This window comes from Passer domesticus, chromosome 6 (assembly GCF_036417665.1).
Source record: "Passer domesticus isolate bPasDom1 chromosome 6, bPasDom1.hap1, whole genome shotgun sequence".
In the NCBI taxonomy this organism is placed as follows: Eukaryota; Metazoa; Chordata; class Aves; order Passeriformes; family Passeridae; genus Passer; species Passer domesticus.
In genome coordinates this window covers 10,864,989-10,890,593 of record NC_087479.1, presented here as the reverse complement: position 1 = coordinate 10,890,593, position 25,605 = coordinate 10,864,989, and the positions used below count along the sequence as shown (strand labels likewise).

Genomic DNA, 25,605 nt, shown 5'->3' with positions numbered 1-25,605 from the left:
AGAAGTTGAGGACTTGCATAGTGGGGTACATGTTGTGTTTGGCACCTGCTGTTGTTGCTGTCACTTGTGATTTCCCGTGTGATGTCCTCCACAGCACTATTTACATGGCCCTGCTGTGCTGGGCTTGGTCACCATGGAGCTCACGACTTGCTTGCCATGGCCTGTGAAAAGGTGTGTGTGGGATTGCTGCTGTGTGTTTCTGCTGTCCTGCCAGCGTATTTTACTCTCCTGTTGGTTGTCCTGCCTGTCCTTTGAAGCCAGGCAGTGTCCCTTTGTACTGCTGTCAGGGCATGGGGACCTCGGGTATGGTTACCTGGATTGTGGCAGGCTGCTGGAAGTGTGAGTGAGCCGAGTGAACTGCTGGCTCTGGGGAATGTGCCCGAGCCACATGCAGGAAGAGCCAAACACTGTAAGTCACTGTGCAGGCCAGCTCTTGGCATGGCATTCAGCTGAGTAAAATTGCAGGACATGGGCTTTGCAGGCTCTTGAGTCTGGATTCAGCTCTAAGTGCATTTTCTAAAGTCTTGTTACTTCTGTTCAGGCTTGAGTTTTACAGTAGAGGTCCTTTTCTTCCACCTCTCTGTTTTACTCCATGTAAGTTCTTGGCTAAATACTTGTTTGGGTTAAGGAGTCCTTACAGCTTTCTCTCTTTCCACCTCTAACCTCCTTCTTTACAGACACTTTGCTTCATCCCTGAGCAGCACAAAGCACTGTATCTTTTCTGAAGATATGATGAAAATATTTGGTGGAAATATTATCATCCACATTTCTGGACCTCTAAGAGGCTGGGACAGGCCTTGTCTAACACAGATCTTGTGATTCATGTCAGTTCCTGTTTCTTGTGCTATTTGACAGGTCTACCCCTTCTGGACAACAATCAGTCACTCATGCACTGTCCCCATGGCACATGTTCAGACCAGGATCCTCCTTTGCCATTGGGGTGTCCTTGATGCAGCAGATGGGCACTCTGGTGTGAATTTCATTGGGTGTGCCCAGAACCCTGTTGAATAAGAACAGGCACTTGGTGCCATTGCTATACAGCCATGAGATCCCCATTCTACTTGGATTTTGGTACAGTTACACCCTGTTGTTTCACACATGTGTGATGCATTTGTGTCACATACCTGTAGGATGATAAAGCTTTTCTTGTGGAAACAGATGATTAAGTGGCTGTTTAACTTACATTGTAGTGAGCTACCTCCGTGCAACTACCACTGAGTGGAGTAGGACCATGGGCTAGCACTGAGGGAAGTGGTGGGAATAATGCCTCCAAATGGCCATGAATAAATAGTCTTTGGTTGTGGCCAAGCACAGCTAGAGTGTTAGTGAAGCGAGGGAGAGAATGAAGTAATGATCCTGGACAGACCCTGGAATGAATTGGACAGGGGAAGCTGTCAGCACACCAAAAATGGCCCTTCTGTATAGATGTCTGACTAATGGGCAGTGATGGGGGAAAGCACACGTAGGATGCTGGGATGTGACACGAGCCTCTGGAGGGCTCTTGGGCACATCTGACCAGCCAGTGGCTTGACTGATAAGTGAAGCTGATTGATAGGTTCCTTCCAGGGTTTAGATGTGTAGGAACAAGAGGTGGGCAGTGGGAAGGGAAGAAAAATAGCCTGTTCCCCTCTTTCAGTCATTTGAATTGTCAGAGTATGAGCTTGTGCTGGGATTGGGGAAAATAAATGCTCTTGCCTGCAGCATTTATGGCTCTTGGTATTTAACTTCACATAGAGGAGCTTGGGACGTTTGTGTGCCACAGGAAAAGTAGAAGCTGTTCCTGTTCAGGACAGAACTTTGAGTACAGTTAATCTGGGCAGTAAGATGAGTAATTAGCACCTCTACTCTGCATGTGTGTTCTCTACAGCTAAGCTTCTCATCAGGTTCTTAAGTTTTTTATTCTTTAGCCCCCAGCTGGGCCACTACTTTTTGTACAGTGGAGGCTGGACTTGAATGAATGACAGATCAGTTGGGAGGTGAACCAGTGTGGTATACAGATAATGTGATGGTGTTTCTTCCCCTTCCTCTTTTGGCCCAGTGGTTTAAAACCTTGTTCTGAAAAAAATATCCTGCAGTTGATTTTTTAAATGTGACAAGAGACAAGTCTTCCCTTAATAAGAGAAGGTAAACTTCGTTTAGAGTACTCTGCCCTGCAGCAAAGAACACTGACATCTGAAGGTAAGAGGTGGTGGCAGGGAGAGCACTCCAAGAAGAGCTTGGTTTCATTAAGCAAAGTCACCTGAAATCCTGACACGTGAGAATCATTGCCACTTGGTGGAAATGATGACAGGTGTTTCACCATAGGAAGCTCATAGCTTGACTTCCAGTGTGACCTTGGGCAGAAAGCTGAACCTTTTAGCTTTCTCCATTTTATGTTAAAAGTACCTGTGTTGTTCAGTATGAGGGTGAGAGTGGAGTGGACAAATGTGTGTGAATGTAGAAACATCAGAGAAGAAAACAGCCTGGGAAGAGTTTGTGCTTTATGAGGCAGGGCTGGAATTCCCCATCTGATTTGGTGACAAGTGAGATGGGAAGAGGAGATGTCAGTGTTTGTGGTCTGTCATATGAACAGAACTGATACATCTGAGGTCTGCTCTGACCACAACAGACTAATTCATGTTCTGGAGGTAGAACAGGAAGAAATGTTCCCTTGTCATCTGTCTTCCAAAAGTCAGAAGTGTTTCTGGCTGCAGGCTAGCTAAGGTGCATTAACTATTCCACTGTGAATTCCTTATGGAGACAGTGTGCTTCATCTGGCTTTATTGCAAAGCAAAGCAGGTGCAGCCAGTGCTTGGCTTGCCTGGCTACCTCTGGGAGGAGCCTGCATTTGTGCACTGGGCAAGAGGGAGAGATGTCTCTGACGGGGAAAGCAGAGGCTAAATTTACACATTTCCCCTTCAGGCTGCTTGGAAGGAAAAGAGATACATAAGCAGTAAATGTGTGTTGGGTTTAGACTCTGTTGTGCCAGACCTGTTCTGTGCCTGATGAGAAGCCTTGACACATCTCAAAGTTTAAGTCCTTCCCTCTGCCTGTAATGGAGTGATGAGGGACCTGATTCCCTGCACTGTCCAGTGCTGCTCATGTATGGGCACATTTCTCTGGGTTACCTTAACTTTGTAGTTCATGGTGCTGCCTCTCTTGCTCGCTCATGAGAGAAAAACTGTTTGCAGGGACCACTGAAGTTGAGGGAGTTCTCTGGTCTGGCTGCTTTGGTGTTGTCCCTCTTTCTGAGTGTCACTTCTGTGGGAGCAGCCACTGCCCTGGGAGCCAGGGGGTTTCACTGATTCAGGAGAAACCCTCTTACCCCTTACACAAAGGTGTTGGGGGGTGTTTCTTGACAATTTGTGTTCCATGCTTTTTGTTTGTGAGATTGTCACAGAAAAGGGTTTTTGAAAATCTGGAGACCTGTGCCCTGAAAATCTGTGAGGGGAATACAAGGTACCAGAGAAGGCAGGGAAACTTCAGGTAAGTGTTCTGGCAGACTGGATTCAAGCACGTGCCTAAAGCCCAGAATTTCCATCACTCAAAGGCCTGATCTGCTACAAAAGCTGGAAAAGGGAATGTCAAGTGATGCTAATAGAAGCATGTTTAGTTCTTCCAAATTCTCTCTAGCTGCTTGCCTGAATAAACACTCTCTGCATCAGTCACACTGTTCATTGTCTTGTGCCTCTGAGCTATGCTGATTTTCCCCACGATGGTCTAAAACAGGAAATGAATTCAGAACCTTCACTGATTGACAACTAGAGAACTATCCCCTACGAAGTGATGAGAGGACAGCTGGTCTACAGAGACACCACAGCATTTGTCACTCGGCCATGTGCAAGGTAGCCAGAGGGTGCTGGGTGCCTGCCATGTTCATCAGAAGTCCTTGGTAGCTCATCTCAGGTTTGTTCCAGCCCACTCTGTGCAAGGTGTGTCTGCACAACAGCCTGTTATTTGCAAACTTTAACAGAACTCGTGTTCAGTTGGCTCTTGGAAGGGAGAGATTAAAAGCAGGTCCTGGATGTGTCTGCTGTGGTCTGTGAAAACCACGGTCTATTGGATAGTGAAATTATCTGCCTGGGTTCAGTTATAATGGAGCCTTAGGGCATCCTGAGGGGAATAAGCTCTTGTTACTCTGATGCAGGAGCATAATTTAAGGAGGCCCCTCTCAGGGTTCAAGGCCTCCTGGTGACCTACTTTACCATGAAGAGATGCTGTCGTGACATGGACAAGCAGGAGCTGCTCCAAGGCTATGACCAATTACATCAGGCTGTAGTTTGACGTGTGTTCTGACAGATGGGCACACAGGTGAGCCAAGAAGAGGGCAAGAGGTCAGAGTAGCTAGAACAGCTTCTCCTAGATCCTGCAGCCAAGCATACATTGTCCTAATCAGTACCTTGCGGGAATGGCTTGCAGAGCGAAGAATAAAGCAAACACTGGCTCATCAGCCTGCTCAATAGTATGCACCCAAGGGTTCTGGCAAATGTATTTCTGTAAGGTGCATTCCCAGTTGTGCAGGGCATTTTGTGTATCAGACAGATTTGTCTGTAGTTGTTCCTTGGTTATCAGAAGACTTTGTGCAGGCTGTGTTTAGTACGCTAACAAAAGTTACCCATCCATCTAGTGACAAAAATCCCTGCTACTTACTCCTGGAAACTTGCTATTTCATTGTCAGAGTGTGAACACTGATGGGCTAAGCAGCAAGTCTGAAGTGTGTTGTGCTGGCTTGGTCCCTGCTTGGCACAGTGGCTGCAGAGGATCCCGGATGGAGCCTCTGGGTGCAGGAGAAGTTGCTAGAAGTCCGGCTGCCTGCTGCTTGTGTCTTCTCAGCTCTGTGAAATTGTATGCTTTTAAGTGAATGATCTTTCTCAGTAATTGGTCTAGGGCCTTGGAAGACAGAGGTGTGCAGCACCATGTTCTGATATAGAGATGCTTGCAGGGAAGCAGAGAGCAATGTTGCTGGTGTTTTGAGAGCAGTACTTGAGGCACATCTTTATTAAATGGCACTGTGACTGATTCTGTCACCATACAAAGGTCTTTCCCCATGGTTTTATCCATTACAGCTTTAAAAATTTTTGCAGTACTGGCTGTGTGCAGGCTTGTGATGGTGGGATACACTGTTAGTTTATATTGAGGAAGAGGTATGGGTCATCTGCTGGCAATCAGAAATGCCCTATGTAGGTGCTGTGTGACCAGTAAACCACACCCTTCTACAGCAGAACTTGCTGGGAGGTGATTCACTATAACTGTACAAAGCACAGCTCTGCCAATACAGCAGGGTACATAGCGGGAACACTCCAGGGATGCTTTTGTACTTAACTGCTATGGAGTGAATCCATGAACTTCAGAGTGTAAATGCCACGACCCAGAGCCCAGCTAGGTCAGTGGAACAAGTCCCTGTGGGTTGGAGGACTGCAGGCTGTGCCTTGTATTGCCATTTATCCTCTTTTCCAATTTATGATGTGAAAGGATTGGGGTTTATTTCCCTGTCCTATCACTTTTATGTAGCTAGTTTTAATCCACGTTGTTGTCTTATCCTATCGCCTGTGATTCTCCACAATCCTAAGGTGGCAAGAGACTTGATTAAAGCTTAGTGATCTGTTAAAATGTTTTTTAGTAGTCTAAGAGCTTTTATGATAAGAACAAAAAGATTCCTAGAACCTAAATGTCATGTCTTCATTTGTTTAGTTTTTTGCTTCAATAGCAGATATTTTTCAGTCAGTTTACCTGATAGGGAGGTGAGACTGTTCTGAACTTTTCAGAATCACTTCTGTCCACTTGTCTCCCAAAGATGTTCTGCACTTGGAACCACAGAGTGGCAGTGCCTGGTTGGAATAAACTGATGTTTATTCATGCACATACAGAAGGATGGACTGGGGAAGCAGGGGAGGAGAATTGTATCTGAAACTCCAAAGGTGGAGATAGTCTCCTTTCTTATGACTGATACCTTGCTCTTCTTTCTAGTTCTTTACTTTATTATTTCTTTATTACTTCCTTTGCCTGTGCATTAGGTTTTGAAATAGTGCTAGAAAAGGAGAGGCATAGATGCAGTTTCCTCTATTCTGAAGTCTTAACAGAGATAGATCATTAGCTTTTCTGTAACTAACTTATCACCCTTAACTACTGCTCTTTGTTCCTGGGTTTTCCAGAGGATCTTGCTGACTTACATCAAAACAGGAAGTCTGCAATGCTGTAAATAACTGGGTGGTTCAGTCTGATTTTTTTCCATCCAACACTTTACCAGACAGAGTTAAATTCCTTTTCTGTCAGTCATCCTGAGCTAGGGCAAGACTTTCTCTTGGCATATAATAGTTTATCAAGTTTCATTATGGAGAAATATGGGGATTTGAGAGAGGGTGGGATTGGTCCTGCCTTGTCCTTCTGGGGGACAAGGCAGGACCTTGTGGACACACAGCCTGAAGGTTGCCGAGTGTTTTAACCTGACTGTAGGAAAGGAAGGTTTAGTTCAGCAGCCTCTGAGGAGCACACCCAAAGGATGCAGAATTTTGGCTTCCTGATGAAGTTCTGCTGCTGAATTGATACAATCATGCCAGTATAACCCTGGAGGAACCTCCCTGCAGTGCTAGAGTGGGCATAATGTGATGAGGCTCCTTTTTCACCAGTAACTGCTCAGTTTATCTTGCTCTCATCTCCTCTCTACAGAGATTTGAGTTATATCATAACTGTCCTAGCTTGGCTCAGCAGCTGCAGGTAAGTTAACTGTACTCTGCGGTGAGATTCCTGGGTGTAAGAAACAACTTCATGAACTCCTTTTGGTAGCTCAGGTGTATGGGTATCATTGTCCTGCTGTATTCTTGTAGTAGTTTAAGTAAAGCTTGAGCTGTGTAGCACATCTCTGGCTACAGATCTGCACGTGGTTCTAACTCCTGGTCACTACTAGAAAGCTTTTCCTGTGTGAGCTGGACTAGGCTGTGAATTTAATCTTTTGTAGTTAAGGCTTTATAACCCTTAGAGAGGAAGTCCAGTAACTTTTAAATAGCTTGCTTTGGCCTTCCTTTTCTTTCCTATAGGGTCTCCTATGTAGAAGGGAGTTTTGTGAAACCTTAAATAATATTTGGGAAGCTGCAGACTTTTCTAGGTAGTCAAGACTTCTCATTTCCTACTAGACTCCATTCTGAGGCTGTGAGCCCAAGGGCACCTTTCTTTTGTCTGGCTGGAGTGAATGGTTTTTGGGTTTGCTTTGCCCCCTCTGGCCAGGAGCCATTTTATGATTTGTGGGTCCCTGGAAAGGCCTTTGTCTGAAGCAAAAGGCACAAAGCTTCCAAGAGACTTGCCCAGTTAACTGGCCTGACCCTGGTGTCTGCTCTCATTAGCACTGGAACCAGATATGCAACTGCTGGTGGTGTCTGTCCTGGAAAAATTAGACATAACTGGGGATGTGACCTTGAAGTGCAGTAGCTCTCCCGCAGGATTCCACCTTTTTGTTTGTTGGTTTTTTTCCTTTCACTTCAGAAGACATTGTTGTAGTTGAGTCTACTGTGGAAGTGGTTCTTCAGCAGGCACAGTGATCTGCCTGTGTTGGTGAGCTGTTAACAGTGGGTGATTGATTCATTCTTTGGGTCTGATGGATGCTATGGCCACCAGGAGGTAACTGGAATTGACTTCCTGTGGTCTTCTCAATTTGAACTGCATTCTGACAAATTCCCCCAAGATCAGTCGTTATCTGGCTCGTGGAAGTGCAGGAATTCTTCTTGCCCTGGAGTGTGGGATGTCCTGATCATGGCCCTTAGGCTTTCTAGCCCTCTGCATGTACATCTGCAAAGTGCTGGTGTTGAAGGCAGGAGCAAATTGAGGCACTGAGCTAAATGACTTACTTCTGCTCCAGGGAACAAAACATGGTTTTCCAATAGCATCCTAGTTCCATGCTCAGTCACTTTCTATGGTAGTCAGAAATAAATCCATTTTTATACAGCTTTTTCTTCAGAACTGCGCTGCATAAGCATTCTAGCAGGTGATCTAAGCTTTTGTTGTAGTGCTGCTTCAGAGGAGAAAACATGGGACTTCTGGCCACAAAGCAACTTAGCTGAGAAGGTCTTCATGAATCAGTAATGAAATGCAGAGAGTCCCATTCCAAGGATCAGATATTTTAGGTCTATGAGAAGAAAATAATAATACCCTCGGGTTCATTGTTTGTTTTAATAAATGAATAAAATGGTTTTATGGGTATCTTGCGAACTCTGGGCTCTAAGTCAGAAGGTCAGACTAACACATCCTTATAACTGGAAGTAAAAGCCACCTAGGACTGATTAATGGATGATGGCATTGTGTTTCATGAAGGCCAGATTCTTCTCTAGGCAAGATTCAGTACATGAAATACCTCTTAATCTCAATGGAAAAGTCATGGAAGTTATGTACTTGATGTGAGGACTTGACAGGGAAAGAGAGTAATTTATAAGCTCTTGAGTCCCCTTTCCTCTCACCATGTCCATTGTGGAAAAATCAGAAGAGATACTCTTGAGATATATTTAAGATTAAAAGTGAAAAGCTTTAAATGGAAATGACTGCTGAAATTAAGTTATTCAGAATGTTTTCTGTCACTACTGAATTTGAATGTATGTTTTATTTAAAAAAAGAAAATTGGTACATATGAATTTAATTAGTGATAACATGGGATCAGGTTTACTTTTTGTCCTTGGTATTTTCATGTCACAGTGAAGGACGCTTCCATGCAGACTGGTGTGTTGTACTTGTTTCTTTATGTTTGCATTATGACACTAGGTCTTTATTTATGTACCATTTCAGAGCCCCCAGGATATTTAACCTTCTGTTTGAATTAACAATATTGATACTTCCTATTTCTGACACTTTTTGTCCCTCCTTTGTCTCATTTTAGAGATTCACTAACTGGCAACAAATACATTTATTACTGCAGTGTGCTGTGGTGTTCTGGCTTCACCTTTGAACAGTGACAAATGTACCCTGTATTAAAGAACTTTATTTGAAAGCATACCTGGTCGAAATTTATGAGCTAACTCAAATAAGCATGACATGTTTCTCATTCCTAAATGAGACAGTGAAATTCCAAGTTCTTACAGCTGACTCCTTTGAAAACTTCTGGGAAAGGTAGACAGAAGAAAGTAGTTTTCACTCCCCATGTTTCCAAACTCCCAGAAATAATTACATCTCTGGATGATGGATAAGGAGAACGAGACTGATTGTCTTTACATTATGACATAAGGAGACAGCACATGCCCAAACCAAGGAATCTTCTATCCTCTATGTGTGTACATTATTCTACCAGAATTTAGGTGGCTAGGGAAGTTCCCCTTTCAGATTACAAGTGCTACTTTTAGTGGCAGTGCTGAGAATGATACTAAAATCACCCAAATCACCCAAATGAAAGAAATGGGAGGAACGAGAGAATCTCACAATGTTTTCTAACAGCAGCAGAAGTGATGGGAATGCATCATAGTTTCAAGGGTTTTATGCAGGAGAGCCAAGAAGACTGGAAGATTGTTAGGATAGCTAAATGGCAAAACCAGGGAGGATAATTGCTGCTTCTATTTAAAAAAAAAAAAGGTATTTCTTCCCCTTGTGGCAAGGTTTTAGTGGCCAAAATTGATGGTTCTGTAGGAACAGCAGAGGAATTGCTTCTGAAAGCACAAAAATCTGCTTTCCTAGTGGTATTGGTAGCACGTCCTTGGCTGATACAATTGAACTGAGTCCTCTGTTCAGGAAGGTGCCAGCATCACAGGGCACAGTTGGACATGACAGATCATAAACTTGAGGAGGGAGCAGCAACTGACCCCCCCAACATGTGTGCACCGGGCAGTATTCCATAGGGAGATGGCTGTAAGAGACAAATATTTACCTTTTGTTTCTACATACCGTGCCCGGTGTGTTTCCTGTGCCTTTTGTCTCTGCCCTGCTCCTGCAGGGGAAATGTTTCCTAGCAGGGGGGTGAGCAGCAGAGCAAAGGCATGGTGCCCTTGCCTTACACAGAGCGAGAGCTGCAGGGCACTCGCTGAGCCTGCTGCCACATGATGTTCAGTTTTAGGGACTGAGAAGCAAAGTAGAAGCTTGTTGTGAAAGCTTTAACTTTTTGGTAGCATCGACTGAGCAAAGTGGGGCTTAGTGGAAAAAATATATAGGTCTTCTGTTCCTGTAGACATGGGGACTTCAGCAGGGCTCTGCTCTTGGTTAGGCTGCAAGGGAGGGGAGGCTGCATCATGAGTCAGTGTCAGACGGAAACAAGTTCTCAACCTTGCCGACTCTGCACAGAAAGAACTGTTCAAGGGCAGTAAGCCAGGGATGTGGAAACTGGTGCTCTGGTGTCATCTTTCCTAGAAATTGCTGCAGAGTTCTCTAGCGGAGATAGCACTGATATTTAAACAGACTCTGTAAAAGGGAGTGTAGTTTTCTTGGTGTACTGTTCTAGTCAAGGGAGGAAGGACTTTCAAACAGAGTCCAGGAATCTTACTAGACATTGCTTAATTATCACTCCTTTTTCTTGTGCAGGAATAACTTAAAACCTGCTCTCCCAGGATCTGTGCTAGTCTCATGTGACTCTTCTGCATACTGCCTGGGTAGTTGCATAAGGAGCTGCTGAGGTTGTCAGGGGACATGCCAGGACTCTGGGACTTGTTGAACTGTTCTTGGACTGATCATGTCTCTTGATGAACCTGTTCAAACATGCAGTCAAACTGTTGTGTCTAGGGGCGGGAGAGTGAGGTGGGGGGAAGAAGGAGAAACAGAAGCTTTTGGAGGGGACTCTGTTAGCAGATTTAGACCAAACTCAGCAACAACAGATGTCTAAACTCTCCTGGATGTAAGTTGATGCCTCTGGTTCAGGACAGCATCAGATGCAATGGGATTGTCCTGTTCTGCAAGTCTGGAACAGCTGGCAGTGGACCTGGAACACCGCTATGAGAAAGTGGTTTTTTCTGGAGTGTTGTAAGCAGCTTTCTTCTGTCTTTCTCTGTGGGGGCAGGGAAACAAGCAAGGCCCAGCTGTCAGCAGTTTGGCAGGCTGAGGTACTGTGCCGAAGGTGGTTACAGGTCTGAGACTGTTGTTGTTGGGACTGTTTTTCTGGAGGCCATGTGAGTTGATCAAGCATGTGCCTTACCAGCCTGGATACCTGTGCTGATACCTGTGATAATCACAGAGGAAAAGAATATCCTGTATTTCTTGGGAATTGTCAGGGGTTTTTCTGTCTCCCTGCCTTGTGCCAATGATCTTTTAAACATTACTGGTGTTCATGCCTTGCCTTGCTGAAGCAGAAATGCTTGTGTTTGAGTCTTATGTAATATATTTCTAATATACCAGAAAAAAATATCTGGGTGCAAAGATCTACCATTCACCTGCTGAGAACTTAGACCATGTTCCTGCTGAATGATGGTAAGATGGTGTATGTCTTGGGCTTCAAGGAATCCCATTTCCCTGCTGCTTCTGTGTCTTGCACAGCAGCACCTGTTCTATCTTCTCCTGCAGGAAGCTCCCACAGCTGTTGCAGGATAGTGGAGAGTGTCTGTGGAGGTGTGGGAGGCTGAGCATGTCCGTGTTGCAGCTGGATGCCCTCATGCAGCAGTGGAGGTGTAGGAAGTGTTAACAAGAGCATGTTTGGAGTCTTGCATTTGGGCCCAGTACAGCCAGGCAGTGCCTTCTGCAGGCATCACTTGAGTGGGATCTTAGGAACAGGTAGAGGAAGATGTTCTTGTTGTTCTGCTCAATAAAAGCATGCTGCAGAAACCTGGCATAGGAAAAGAGCTTCAGTTGTTTTGTTTGGTGAAGCTGGTTTACTCTTGAGTATTTTTAAGTGAAGCTTGGTATTTTTTACAGGCTGTGGGCTCTTCCTCCTTTGCTGTTGTATATTCAGGCTAGGTATTAGTAATTATACCAAGAATCACTGATCTGACTACAAATAGCTTTGTTGTTAGAAAGTCAGACCAGTCGGAGTCTTAAGGGAGCTGAGGCTCTCAGCAGGGTCCCTGGCCATGCTAACAAGTCTTGGTTTAATGTGTGCAAAGCTCTTGCCGAGGGGTTGTGTGTGTGCAAGGGGGGAGGTGAGACTGAAGGATTTTCTGAGGTAGAAGGAAGAGTAGAAGTATGTGGAACCAATGCACCCTAAATTATTTTGACACTTATTCTTGCTTTTCAACATAGATATAACTGGACTTGTAGCAATTTGTATTTGTGTGGTGGCACAGAGCAGAAGACTAAAGACTTTCAAATGCACAGGGTTGCAGCAGTACCTGCAGCTTCTGGTCACAGATCAGAGCTCAGCTGAACTAAGAATAGAGGTTGCTACAACCTGTTTCATGGTACCTGTTCTTATATTCTGTTCTTTAAAGTATTTTATTGAAATAGCAGCCTGTGAAAATCCAGATGTCAGGGAAAATGGTCATCTTTCAGTAAAAGCAATAAATAGTGCTGGGAAAGTTACAGAGAAAATGCAGGCCAGGACAGAAGTGAAGAGGACACAGCTCTTCTGCTGAGGAATACAGAAGTGTCTTAAAATGTTTGGCAGAGCCCCTCGCTACAGGTAAATGATATGTATTTTGGCCTGTCTTGTCTTGTAGTTTTGACAGTCTGCTTTCTTCTCTGGTGCCAGTATGTCTCAGCTTTTCTGTGCTCCAGCCTGCATATGCACCTGTACGGCTGTTGTGTTCTCAAAGATGCTCTGCAGACTTTTTTCCTCCTTTGAAGACCCAGCAACCTTAGCATGGTTTAGCTTCTCAGTCTCTAGTAACTCTAAATACTGGGCCTCCCCTGAGGCTCTCTGTCCTCTTTATGTCCCTGCGTGTTTTGTTTCCCTTGCTGCCTTGTTCTTGTTGCTGCGCTTTTTTTTTTAACTTCTGCATTCATGTGTACAAGCCCCATTAAGCACTTCTGTACAAGCTTGGGGGAGCTGAGGTTGGGATTTGAAGCAAACTGGTGGCAGAACAAGGAACTGCTTTGGATCACTGATGCTCAGAAGGTGTTAATATGGAGTCTGTTCCAGTGGCCAAGGTGGTAGCACTGAAGGTAGGAGGACAGGGACTTGCTTAATGCCTCTGTAGGTGTCTGGAGCTCAGGATGGTACAGTATGGAGAGTCACTCGTTGCTTTTGTGGAGTTATCCCGTGGTCACTGGGTGAAGCAAATGAACTGGGAAGCCACATTGAATTTGTTGAGAGCAGTGTGGGGCAGCATAACTGATGTGCAGGGAGGCACATCTGTATTCCTGTCAAACAGCTGCTAGGGGATGGCCACTACTTTTTTGCTGCTGTTGCTTTTTCCATTCTCTAATTTGTGGAAAGGGAAAACAAGACCTCTGTGCTCTTAACATATGCAGGGACAATCTGGTTGCTTTCACAACAATGATGGTTTTTGGAAGAAAAGGAGAGAGGGGTTATTTTGGCCTGAGCATAAATTATGCCTAAAATATATTCCCCCACCCCCCAAATTGGAGAAAACAAGAATTTTCAGCCTCAATAAAGAAGCCTTTATGTGCTGAATAGGATCTCACTCCTCGGATTGGAATGACTAATGGCCCCGAACACGGTAAAATTAAGTTAATTTTGTAGCTGTGTGTGTGCTGTGCTGCAGCGTGCGAGCGACATGCTCTGGTGCAGGTATGTGCTGTTCAAGCCCTTCCTCTGCCTCCTTCCCCTCCCGGGCCGGTGCCCGGCCGGGTTCCTCCCTCAGCTCCACCAAACCACACTCGGCTCCCTCCAGCAGCGTCCTGGCTCCTCACTTTATCTGCACTGCCAGCCTGGCATTCCGCGGGCTTCTCCTTATCTGCCTAGCCTCACTGTCCCCTTTGTACTTGCTTCCTCCTGGCGATGGCTGGGGAAAGAGGCTGCCGCTCCCCTTCCCCCGGCTCCTGGCTGCCGAGGCTTTCCCAGCCCTCTCCCCCGGCTCCTGCTGCTCCTCGGCTCTTTGTGTGAGCTCTGCTCCTGATGCTCACCACGTGGTGGCTGCGATTGAGAGCCTGTAGGGCCCTGCGCCTGCAAACTTCTGTGCTCTTTGTTAAACAGGGTGGGGAAGGGGATCCTGCCCGTTTGAATTTCCCCGGAGCCTCTGAGCAGAAAGCCACGAGCTTTTCTGCAGGCTGCCCCGAGTGCCGTGGGCCTCTTCTCCGTGTTCACCTCCGGGCTCGTGTCCCGATTGATTTCTTTGTAAATATGCTGTGGTATGCAAATGCTGGCACTGCAGAAGGAGCGTTTGTAATCCTAAAGCAGAGGCAGCTCAGGAAAATCCAGCGTCTTTGCAGAGCTCTGCCCCTGTTTCGTTCCTCTGGGCTGCAAGTGTACTTGCTGCTGCTTAATGCCGGGAGCCTGTGTCTCCAGGGCTTGGCTCGGTGTTACTTGGCCCCTTTTAGGATCAGCTAGGTTCAATGTGAAGTGGGAATCTGCAGAATGAGTGCAAGGCGGTGCTTGGTGTTGCAGCAGTGATGGATTGCTTAGCCTCTCCTGTTATCATACGGTGTTCTTGCTCTGATTATTAATGTAGATGCAGGACAAACTAGTTCTGAGATTCTTTGAAGGTGGGAGAAGGAGAGAAACCAGATAAGTTGTTTTGGATAGTCTTTTAGTAAAAGTTGAATGTTAAAACCAGAATGCCAGGATTGTTAGCTACGTTTTAAATATAGTCAGTACTGCGCCTCTGAGTTTGGCAGAAATGGGGAAAAAAACAAACTAACTTGTGAAATCTGTTGGAAAATTGTGATCCGGGAGCCGCCTGCATTTCAAGGGCATGTTAAATCTGACTTCGTGTTTTTGGGTATGAATATTATCCTTACAGCACCCTGTGGAGGTGGGCCCCATGCAGACAAAAGGAGAGGGACTGTCTGTACCTTGGGGAGCTTGTGGGCTAATGAATGCACCAGTCATCTCCAAGGAGAGCTGGAAGCAGACTGAGTTTTCAAGATCTGGTTTGAAATACCACAAATGTGTTATTTGTGGGTCCCTATTTGATTTCAGCATTTCTGAGAGTGGGGTGGTGAGGGAGGATGAGCCACAGTTAGGGCTCCTAGATGGGGTTGGGGAAACCTCACTCAGGCTCTGCGAGCCTGGCAGGCAGCGCTTTGCGCGCGCGCGTGTTGATAAAAGCTCTCATCTGCTGGTAGGGGTGCTGTGAGGATAAGGACCTGGAAGAGTGTCATGGATGGGGGTGAGAGGAGGATATGCAACTGTCACAGACGTTCAGAAGTCGGATTTGTGTGGGTTAAACTGGGCATGCTCGCAGCCTGTTGATTGCAGTTGCACACCACATCGTGCATGACTCAGTGCTGGGTGGGATTTGATGTGTAAGCTTCTTGTATGCTGGCATTGGCCTGAGGACAGGTATCTGTTTCTGGGGGTGGCTGTGCTGGGAGAGGACACTGTGTCCCCTTTTCAGAGGCTGCTGTCTCCACAGCTCTGCCAGCCAGGCCACCTCTATAAAACCAGCTTTGGGTAGAAATGGGATAGTTTAGGTGACTTCAGCACAGAGGTGAGGCCTCTCCTGGGCCTGCTGGCAGGGCCTGATTCTGCTGCTCCTGGAGGGCACTACCTCCATCAGGGAGGTGCTGTGGTGGTACCTCCTTTGGTGGATGTCCAGCCTGCTCAAAGCACTCAGCGGAGTTTGGAAGATGTGTTTGCCACTGTTGTGTGATGGATTTTCCTGCTTGAAAAGTTGCCTTGAAAAGTGTTGGTGTTTGACCTAGGTTTTAAAGAGTAATAAGGTGACAGACCTTTACCATCTTTGAGAGCTGACTGTGCTTGATTGGTTCATTTGACTGGGTAAAATTATTTGGTATATTGTAAGAGCAGAGTAACATGGACTTTCTCTCTCACTTTTCCTTTTGGGTAGACTCTTGTGTGGATGCAGACATGACTATGTCCTGTCTGCTTGTCCTTCAGTGTACTGTCTTGCCAAGCAGTGTGCCCAGCACTCTTATTTTGTAAGCCATTGAGAATAGCTGATCATTAGTTTTTTAAAATGTATTCTGATCTCCTGAGGTGTGGGGTGAGGGTGAGAGGTGCCCACATCCCATACTCTTTGGAGACTGAGTTCTACTTAGTCTAGACACAAACTGTGTCATCCTGGCACAGTTTTTGGAAGTGGGAAAAAAACCCCCAGTCACTCTGTTCACCAAGAATCTACATTTTATATCAGTGGTGCTTCCTAGCCACTTGTTACTTCCACTAATCAGTTTAAAGCTATCTGAAAAGAAGGCTGTCGCGAACTTTTGATGGGTGGGAAGGGAAGAGGTATTGCTAAAAATACAAAAAGTAGTTTGTGCTTAGTGAACACTTGAGACTTTTTTAGTTTCTTCTTGCATTGGGCAATAGAAACAAGCCAGCTGGTTCTTAATGTGTGGGAAAGATGGGTAAAATGCTGCTTGTGTGGGTTGCCAGGGAATGGAAAAGGGTGGCCTGAGCTGAGGAGTGGGGACTACTTGAATGGGTGGTCTAGGCAGCATTGCTGTTTAACAGGAAAGGGAAGAGGGGGAGATGCAAGGTCTGAGAAACTTTCCTGTTGGCTTCTTGCTCCTTGTGCCACTTCTCCTGGGGAAGGAAGCCTTGGGAAGGTAAAGGGGTCCTGCACCTGGGGGTTGGAGAGGAGTCACTCTCCAAATAAAGCAACACTTGTGTATTCCCCATTTCAAATTATGTATCTTTTTATTTCTGTTTCTCACCTTATTTTTACTACTAACAGCTGGATTGTCCTATTGTCAGAAAACAGTGTGTGAATGGGAAGAGGGGTCAGCAGAGGGGTGGAGAGAGTTTGGGCATCTGCTGAATGGAGGGAGTGGGCAAGGTGTTGTCTTGTGACAGGTGGCACTTGTTACTGCTATCTAATATTGAGGGGTAGGGTGGAACAACCCTTAACTGTACGTGTGCAGTAGTGGTCTCTGAACTGCCCTTAACTGTTTGTACAGCAGTGGTCTTTAAATTTGGTATTGCCTTTCCAGATAAAGATCTTGGTAGACAGTGGGTTTTTTTCATCAACCCAATGGTAATAATGGAAAGGCAAGTGTATTGTTAAAAGCTGTTGTGAAAGCATCTGAGAACAAAATAACACCTCATTATGGCATGTTTTATAAATCCTGTGTTGTACCCTGCCTTTGAACACTGCGTACAGTTCTGGATGTGCCCCATTCCCATCCCTCCCCCATGTGTACATGCTGTTTAGTGCTGTAAGATAACTAAAGTACAGGAATTGTTCTTGTTTCCCATCTCCATACGAGGGAGAAGCAGAAGAGCCTGGACTGTCTCGCTTGGAAAGCAGATGACTGAGAGTAGGGTAGTAGAAGATCTGTAAAGCAGCAAGAGGCACAAACGAGGTGAACAGGGCACAGTTATTCTCTGCTTCTCATAAGGCAGGAAATGGGGCCACCAAATGAAATGGCTGGGTAGCATCTTCAGAGTAGAGAAGGGAGTGTGTGCATGGGCTTTCTTTGTTCTCCTTCAGACAACAAACATGTAATTAAATTGAAGCACTCTGCCACAGGATGTTGTAGATGCCAAAATTACAAATGGGTTACAAAAGGATTAGTCTATTTGATGGATTTTTTTTTTACTCCCTCCTTCTATGAAGGGCCATTAAATCCAGTGATGCAGATACAGTACCAGGCTCAGGAAGTCTCTCTGCTGGTCCTGGTCTTGTTATTCCTAAGTGCTGCCTGTGAATAATGGGCAGGACTGGCCCAAGCAGCTGCCCTTGTTCTTAAGGGAGCACAAGAGAGGACAGTGTTCAGTGGGTGGGAAGAGCTGAGGGCTAGCTTAGTAAAGAAATGGGAGGCTGTACGAAGGTGGAGCTGTGCATGTGGGAGCTGCTGATTGTCAAAGATCAGGGGAGGCAGCAGAATCGAGATCTGTGATGGAAAGACAGAGGATTTGTTTGCCTTATCTTTGCTTCCTCATCAGTAGGTTCTTTGGCTCCAAATAGATTTAGCAGTGTTGAGATGTTTGTTAGCAGCACAATACCTGGCACTTGAGGAAACTGCTGTGTTACTGTTGTTCCTTTTCTGTGTATTAAATTCTATAAGTGGATCTTAGCTTGTGTTTGTGTAGGCATTCCTGTGTAACTTTTTGGTCACCTGAATGAGACTGGAAGGGGAAAAGTGTGGAGGGGAAAGAAGGAAAGAAGTGTCATCTTGTTGGGTGAGTGCTGGGGAGAACAGAAGCCGTGGAGCAGGGAGAAGTGTGCACGGGAGGGCAGGTGAGCCTCAGCAGCTCAGTGTGTCACACATGTGACACGTGTGCTGCAGGCTTTGGCTTTGTTCTGCCTGCTGCTTTCTGGCTGTGCTTTCAGGATTGCTGTGGTATAGTTAGCAGCTGTCCTCCTTAAAAGAAAAAAAAGTGGATGGTGTTTTTAAAAGGCTTGCAAGAGATCTCTGATAAAATCTTGATCAAATGTGCATTTTCTGTCCTCTTAATTTTATGCTTTCCCTTTAAAAAAACCCTAACCCTTTCACGTTTCAGTACAAAACCCCAGCCATGTCTAGACAAAAGCCTGTTGTGATTAGCAGAGGTGTGCTGCTCAGTGCTAAGCATGTGCAGGGGTAGATTCATGTTCCTGGTGGGATACTGTGCTTCCTGCTTGTGTATGGATTGCAGGGCTTATATGTGCAGAACTCACTGAAGAGCTCAGGTTGGAATTGTATGGGTGTAGAAGATTTTACACACTTAAAGTGCATATTGAAAAGCTGTTTGCTTGTATAGTTATTCAGACCTCATCTATGGCTGCACATTGGTGCCACCTGCTTGCAGGAGAGAATGAGCGGACTCCTATTATTCAAGAAAAAAATACAAGGCAAGGCCTCAACATCTGTTCTGGCTTTATTGTTCGGTCTGGCCCGGGCTGTGGGCAGAATGTAGGCCACAGCTTTTGCATTACTGCTGGCTCTTAAACTGGAAAGGCATCTTGGATCAGATGTGTTCTTAAAAGGTTTAAAAACAATAATACAAAGATGCAAAGTTTAAACTTAGGATGGGTCAAAACTTGATTACTTTAGAGAAAAGGCAACTATTGCTATCTATGCTTTTTCTCATTTTCTCTTTCAGTTCTTCTAATGGCAATAATTTTTATCACTGCAAAGTGACCTTTGTAATCATTGCTGGGTGATTAATCTTTAACTGGGTAATTTTTAAAGCAATATTTTGCTCACAGTTGTAACGTGATACTTTGGGGTTTTGTAGCACAGCACCTACAGTCATTTTGAGGCAATAATGCTTCCCCCCATGTTTCCAGTGCTGCTGCTCTGTAGAGAAACCCAAATAGTTGCTTTTGTTTCCCTAGGCAGATACAAAAATGCCCTCAGAACTTTATTTGCATATAGATTATAGTGCCAGCCGGGTGTAGTCATGTATAGGAAGAGCTAACTGCTGCTTCATTTATAGCTTTTTAATTAAAAATGCTTCTCAGTTTGCAGGATTCCAGTTCTGTTTCATTTAATGCTCCTATAGTCTGTTCAGTGATGGTATTTCTATGAAGTACCAGCTGCTATGACTAGGCAATCCTTGGAAAACAGGAATGAAAGGGGATCACAAGCATTATCTGCTGACTCAGGGAGAAGTCACATGCAGAAGGAAGTGGATATGAGCAGCAAAGTTCTTCAAATGTCTTTGAGTTGCTGCTTGGGACACCAGTGCCAGTAGTGGGGAAGGAAGGTGGAAAAAGCTTTCCTTCTGACTCTGAATTTTGTTTGAATTCTCTTGTGTCACATAGGTGTTGTGCAATTGTACCACAGCTGTGCATTTACAATTACACTGTGAGCCTGAGTAATACCAGTGAACCCATAGGAGAGAATTTTTTTTGTACTATGGGAGCCTGTGCCTCCCTTGCCTTATTTTGTTTAACAGCCATCATGGGTACTGTAAATAGGGAATTTTACACTATGCAATAAATTTAAGTTCTGCATTGATAAAGAAAATGCAGGGTTGGGAATGGAAGCACTTGTTTAATCTCACTTTGCTGGAAGTAAATACATTAGACTTGATCCAAAACTGCTTTAAGAAGCATTCAGCAGCTAAGTTATTATATGGCAACTCCAGCTCTTCCAAACAATAAAAGCATCTATTCACCTTTGGATATTATACAATGCATGTTTTATATATTATGCTCAGGGTTGCATATTAAAAGGAAGAGGTATTTCTTACTCTTTCTTTTAAAATCTGCATTGTGTGATTTAAAAATGAGTTAGTACCAGTTGGGAGAGATCAGTAAGTGCTGTTAGTAAAGCAGTAGCTTTTGAATGTGGGTATCTTGCCATCCTTAACCTTGGGTATTTCAGTTGTTGTGTAACCTTTATTAACTTCATGGAAGACATTGTTCAGATCTGGAAGTATATTCTTACCTGTTGTTTTGCAAAAGATCAGTACCTGAAGAATTGTTTGTAGTTTTATGGCAAGTGCTTTTAAACTTTGGTTTAAAGCTCATGTTTGCTTTCCAGAGAAGGTGCAGAAGTATGTAGTTGTATCCAGCACCTGACTGTGGACCTACTCTTCTGAGTTACTTTATTCTAAATAACAGAAGCAGCTGACAAGAGCAGGGTCCCACTCTTCATGGTTGTGTTGCAGTGCTCTCACACAGTCATGTGTTACTGGGCTTTGCTTTGAAATCCAGAGGGTTTCAATAGCTCTGAAATGCCTTGTGCAAACAGCAACAGCAAAACATCAGAGACTGCTGAAGGTTATGGAGAAGGAAAAATGCTGGAGGCATCCTGCCCAAGCCTCACTTTGACTTGGGCAGGATGCAACTAGGAGCAAAATGTGTCTTGACATCTGCAGGAGGCGAGTATCATTTCTTCAAGGGGTCAGTACAGGTGTCAAGAGGAAATGTAAAGCTCCTGGATGGCTCACAGCTGTGGCTGGATCATGCAGCATCCTTGGGGGGAGCTGTGAGACGGAGCAGGTCCCTCAAGTGCAGGAACTCGAGTGGGAGCTGGCGCTGCTGCCTTGCACAGAAGCAAAATAACAGATGACAGAGTGATTGGTGGCTCTTTGAGAGGCCTCTGCTCCTACTGAGTTTATTCTGGCATGTTTCTGCTCTAACGTGGAGAAGGAAATAAAATGTGATGTGTCAGGCTGGAGCTGCGGGAGCTGCGTGGTGCTGGGCTCCTGCTTGCAGGCAGTGTTTTGCCTCCCTGCATGCTCCTTTTGTAGGGTGTCCATTCCACCCGTGGTCCTTAGGACATTTAAACTGGTGCTGTGGGTGAGGGAGGAGTCCTGGCTGTCCCTGCTTCCTTACTCTTCTTACTTGTCTCTACATATATGTAGTAGAAAACCAGGAACTGGTATGGAGTTAAAGCTAACACCTTTTTTCTTGGATTACTTTTTTTTTTTTTTTTTTAAGCACAGGTAGATTCTCTGCTTTGGTTTGTCAGGTAGATGGTGGAAGGGGAAACAATGCTCTTTTGCAGTGGTGCTGTTGAGCCTTCTGACGCCACTTATTCCATGGCTAACTTGAAATTGGGGAGGGGTCAGAAGGAGAGGGAACATACTCTCTGACCTGTAGGGGGGACTTGATGTGTGACCGCTGGTACAGTGACCTTTGGTAGTTCCTGTTTGGAGACATCCCTGTTTTCCTTTCCCTATCAGATGTCCTGGCTTGACAGCTCCTGGGTAGAGGTGAGGAGGGCTTTAACTGCTGTGGGTCAGGGTTCCAAATCTTGCAGTATGCTGCTCTTGCATGTGCTGTGCCTGTGCATTAGCTCAGGGAGCCCCCAGGGATGGAGAGCCTCAGTCTTTGGGTAGAAGTGATGGGAAATTAAGGGGCCGTGTTGTTTCTCTCCTGTGCAAATCAAGGTATTTCTGCACACTGTTTTTGAGATATGTCCTCACAGCTCCAAGGGGGGAGAGAAACCCAAAAGCCCCCACAACACATTAGAATAATATTGATGTATATGTCTTCTGCTCTGCTTTATCTCTTCCCTTGCACAATAGAACTTCTTGGGCTTGTGCAGTAAACAACATCTGTAAAATGGGACAAACTTTTAAAACAACATTTTCTTCTCAAAGTGAATTTTAAGCTGGATTGGTTCTCTCCTGAGTTTTAGTGTATAGTCTGTGGAGTAGGGTTATATTCTAGAGGTAAGAAAAGAGAGAGATATGGTAGCTACTGTGGAAAAAGCAACATGATACTGTGCCTGGTTGGGGCTGCACTTTCTGCCTGGGTAAAGGCATTGGAAGTTTGCATTCCCTGTGAATTCTGATACTGGAACAAAATTTAGGGGGTGCTGCTTGCAGTAGAAGGTTTTCCTCTTGGAGGAAGCAACCATGATTCCTGACAGTCTTGGGACAAATGGGAAAGCTAACAGTGGGAAAATGATTACGGAGTGTTCGCTCCCACATCATCTGTGACACCGAGCTAATGGCTGTGGCAGAGATTTTACAAATATCTGGTGGGTAGCTAGATGAAGGTGCAGGATTACCTGAAATGTCAGATCTTCTTGTCTGCCAGCATGCAGCTTCTCTAAACACAGGTTGCACTGGTTTAACTGCAGTTGCTTAAACAAGCAAACCTCATTGATCCTAAATTGATCTTTTCTCCTAAAAAAAGAGGAACCTTTGCCCTTCTTACGTGGCTATTTTTACATGAAATATGCAACAGATTAAATTGAGTTATCTTTACAGCTTTATCACTGAAGTGCAGAGTGTCAGAATTTGTCCTGGTAGTCCTTGTTCAGAAGCATGGGACAGTGTTGGTGAGCATTGCAGCTGTGCTTGGAATGGTGCTGTAAAGGGATGTAACAGCCACTGCTCTGAGGCCCCTCTTCTGCTCTCGTGGCTGTTGCTGTGAAGCAGTCATTGCATTTCAATGTGCTTCTAAATTCTGAGCAAGCTCTTAAGCTTTTTGTTGCTACATCATGCAGTAAGAGCAAGAGTACTTAAGCTGAGTATGTTTATGGTGGGGTCAGCACTGTACTGGAAGAATGCCTGTCATGTCTGCCTTACATATGAGGCACAGTAAATGTGGGTCTGTGGGTTTGAGAAGGAGTGCTGGGGAGGATGTGGTCCTGGAAGGTGAAGAACCTAGCGACTATTTTGGAATGTAGGGAGAGAGAATCAGCCTTTATGGATATTTGAGGAGCATCCCCACTCCCATCTTTCTGTGCGTGTTGGCCTTTAGGTGCTTCTGCCCTTTGCAGAAAAGCGTGAATTTCAGCATAACCCTACTGTGTGCCTTGGACTGGCCTCTACAGCTGCCAGGGAATGAGCCCCGAGGGTGAATAGGTGTGGGCTTGGGTGGAGAGCTGGAGCAGGGGATAAGTTGCAGGAGCACTGGAGGTGCTGCTTCACACCCTTCCATGAGCCCAGTGTAACTTGGTTGGTCGGTGTTCCAGAGAGGCTGGAGAGAGGAAGGCACTGGGCTGTGGGAATTGGGCAGAAGGGGGTTCTGAGGGTGGCATGAAGCCCAGCATCTGCAGGCACCTCTGTGTGTGATTCCCAGGGAGGGAATGTGTGGCTGGAAGGGGGTAGCTCCTAACCCAAGGCATTTCCTTGGCAGAGGGGGCTCCTGGGTACCTGTTGTGGAGCTGCAGTGGAGCATGAGGAACACATTTCTCCACCCTGCCTTTGGCTGCCATGAGGTCCTGCACTGGGTATCACCTCCTAGGGCTGCTGGTTCAGGTCACAGCCTGGAAGGGCTGTGGGGCTCCCTGTGCAATGCCCCAAAGCCTAACTTGGGGTTTTAACCATGGGAGGTGAAACTTCATCCAACTTACTGTGGGTGAGCTGAGCTAATGGAGCACTGCTCCTGACAGGGCAGCTGGCCTGGGATGTGCACCTGATGTGTCCCAGAAGAGAGGAGGTTCAGACTGCTAAACTGGGAGAAAACTTCCTCCTTTCCCTGATTTAGGTGGGTTCTTTGCTAAAGGCAGGCTGACATTGCCTGACATTGTGAGGTGTTACACCTCGCTTGGCAGTGTTGGCATCAGGCTCCTGAGCTGCAGTGGGTACTGGTGGTGTGTTGGGATTTGGATGAAAGTGTTTAAATTCATGGAGTCCTGACTGATGATTGCCGTCTTTGAGTATTTTTATGGGATAAGAATGTGTTTTTCAGTGTAGGTTAAAGTGAGGCAAGAGACTTTTTACTCTTCTGTTCTGTGAACCCCATGTTAGACTTTGTAATACAACAGGCCATCCTGGAATTGTGGAGCTGTTCCAGAATTCCAGGAGACTGAAGAGAAAAAAATTGATAAAGGGGAGGCTTAGGGTTGACTCCTTCTTTGCATTCCAGCCTAGACCTGAGATGAGGAAGAAGGTAAAATTTAATGCCAAATGTTCCAGGACTTGTAATTTTAATTTCAGACACTCTTTGTGTTCTGTGTCTGGTCTTCGCCTCCCATCTCTTGCCAACAGAGGATGTTGTCTCTTCTCACTCTTTTTTTTTGCCTAGTGTTGAAAGTAATAAACGTGCAGTGTGCAAAATACGTTGTAGGCACAGTTGCTAACCTCCCTAAAATAACGTGAAACCTTCCCAAAAATCCAAGTGAAAGATAATCATGGTATTTATCATGAAAGAAACCTGCTAGTTCAGTATAAATGTTGCTGACAGGTGGTTATTTTTAATACGTGCTATCTGTACTTTAATGTTAAAATATTTTTGTCATCTAAACCCTGACTGTTCTTAGCTGAGCAGATTTCAGGTTAAAAACAGTGGTGAAACCATGAGTGTTCATAGCACTGTAATGTAATTTTCTGTTACTAGATCTTTTCTGACCTGTTTTAGTGCATCATGAGGTGGTGGTTGTATGTCTAATTGCACAATGCAGAGAAAATAGCATTGTGTTGAAATATTGCATAAAACTTGAGCGTTATATGGCATTTTGTAGTGGAAATAGTACTGTAGGTACTCATTCATAACAAGATTTGCAAGTTTCTCTCTGCCAGGGCGGGTGGCTGGGCTGGCTGAGTGTGCGCTGACTCAAAGGAGGGAGTTCCTTTTTTTGCTCTTCTCATCCTCTTCCTCCTCCTCCTCTTTTGACTGCTTGTGACCGAACATCATCAGAGTTGACAAGAGCTTACTCTTGAAACATACCTTAGTTTGAAGTTGCTTTTTTGAACTACCTGCAGCTGTGGATCCTCACTTGAGACTTTCAGAGCTCTCCTGCCAGCCAGGTGTAAAGCTGGTTAAAATCAGATTTGTCCGAGTGTGGGTGTGAATTCATTTGGATTTCTGTGGAGCAGTTGAGACTGGGACCTGCTTGTGACCTGAGGGACCCAGTGTCACTGGGGTGGACATTCCTGGTTGTATGGGGAATAGAGGCACACAAGGGCTGCTCGGACAGTGCAGGAGGTGCTCAGTGTGGGAGGTTTGATGCAAGTGCCTACCCTGAAGGGTTAATCTGTCTGCACTCTGCAGTCTCATGGTGTCCAGGCTGCCTGAGCCTAGCTCCTCCCTTTTTCATTTAATGATGGCTGGAAGAAAAATAATCAAGTGTGCTGGAAGAGAAACATTAATTAACTTTTAATTTAGATCTAACGTATGCTGCTTAGTGTACTGCATGAGAGTGTGCAGTATCTGTCATGTTATATAGAGGGTGATGCATTGAAGAAACAAGGAAAAGCCTCAGGTCTGAATAGGAAGATGGGGTTTTAACTCTGTGGATGGGTTTTATATCTTGATTAAAAGTTGCAGATGTGTGATAAGTCGCTTTTGTATCCATTTTGCATCTGAAATTACTTTCTCT

At 45.2% G+C, this 25,605-nt stretch overlaps 1 protein-coding gene across 2 annotated transcripts in view; it reads left to right on the top strand.

Moving 5' to 3' along the window:
• The window catches only part of RCOR1 (REST corepressor 1), an 82,239-nt gene that overhangs the window by 15,227 nt on the left and 41,407 nt on the right, over window positions 1-25,605 (top strand). The gene's annotated exons all lie outside the window — the stretch shown is intronic.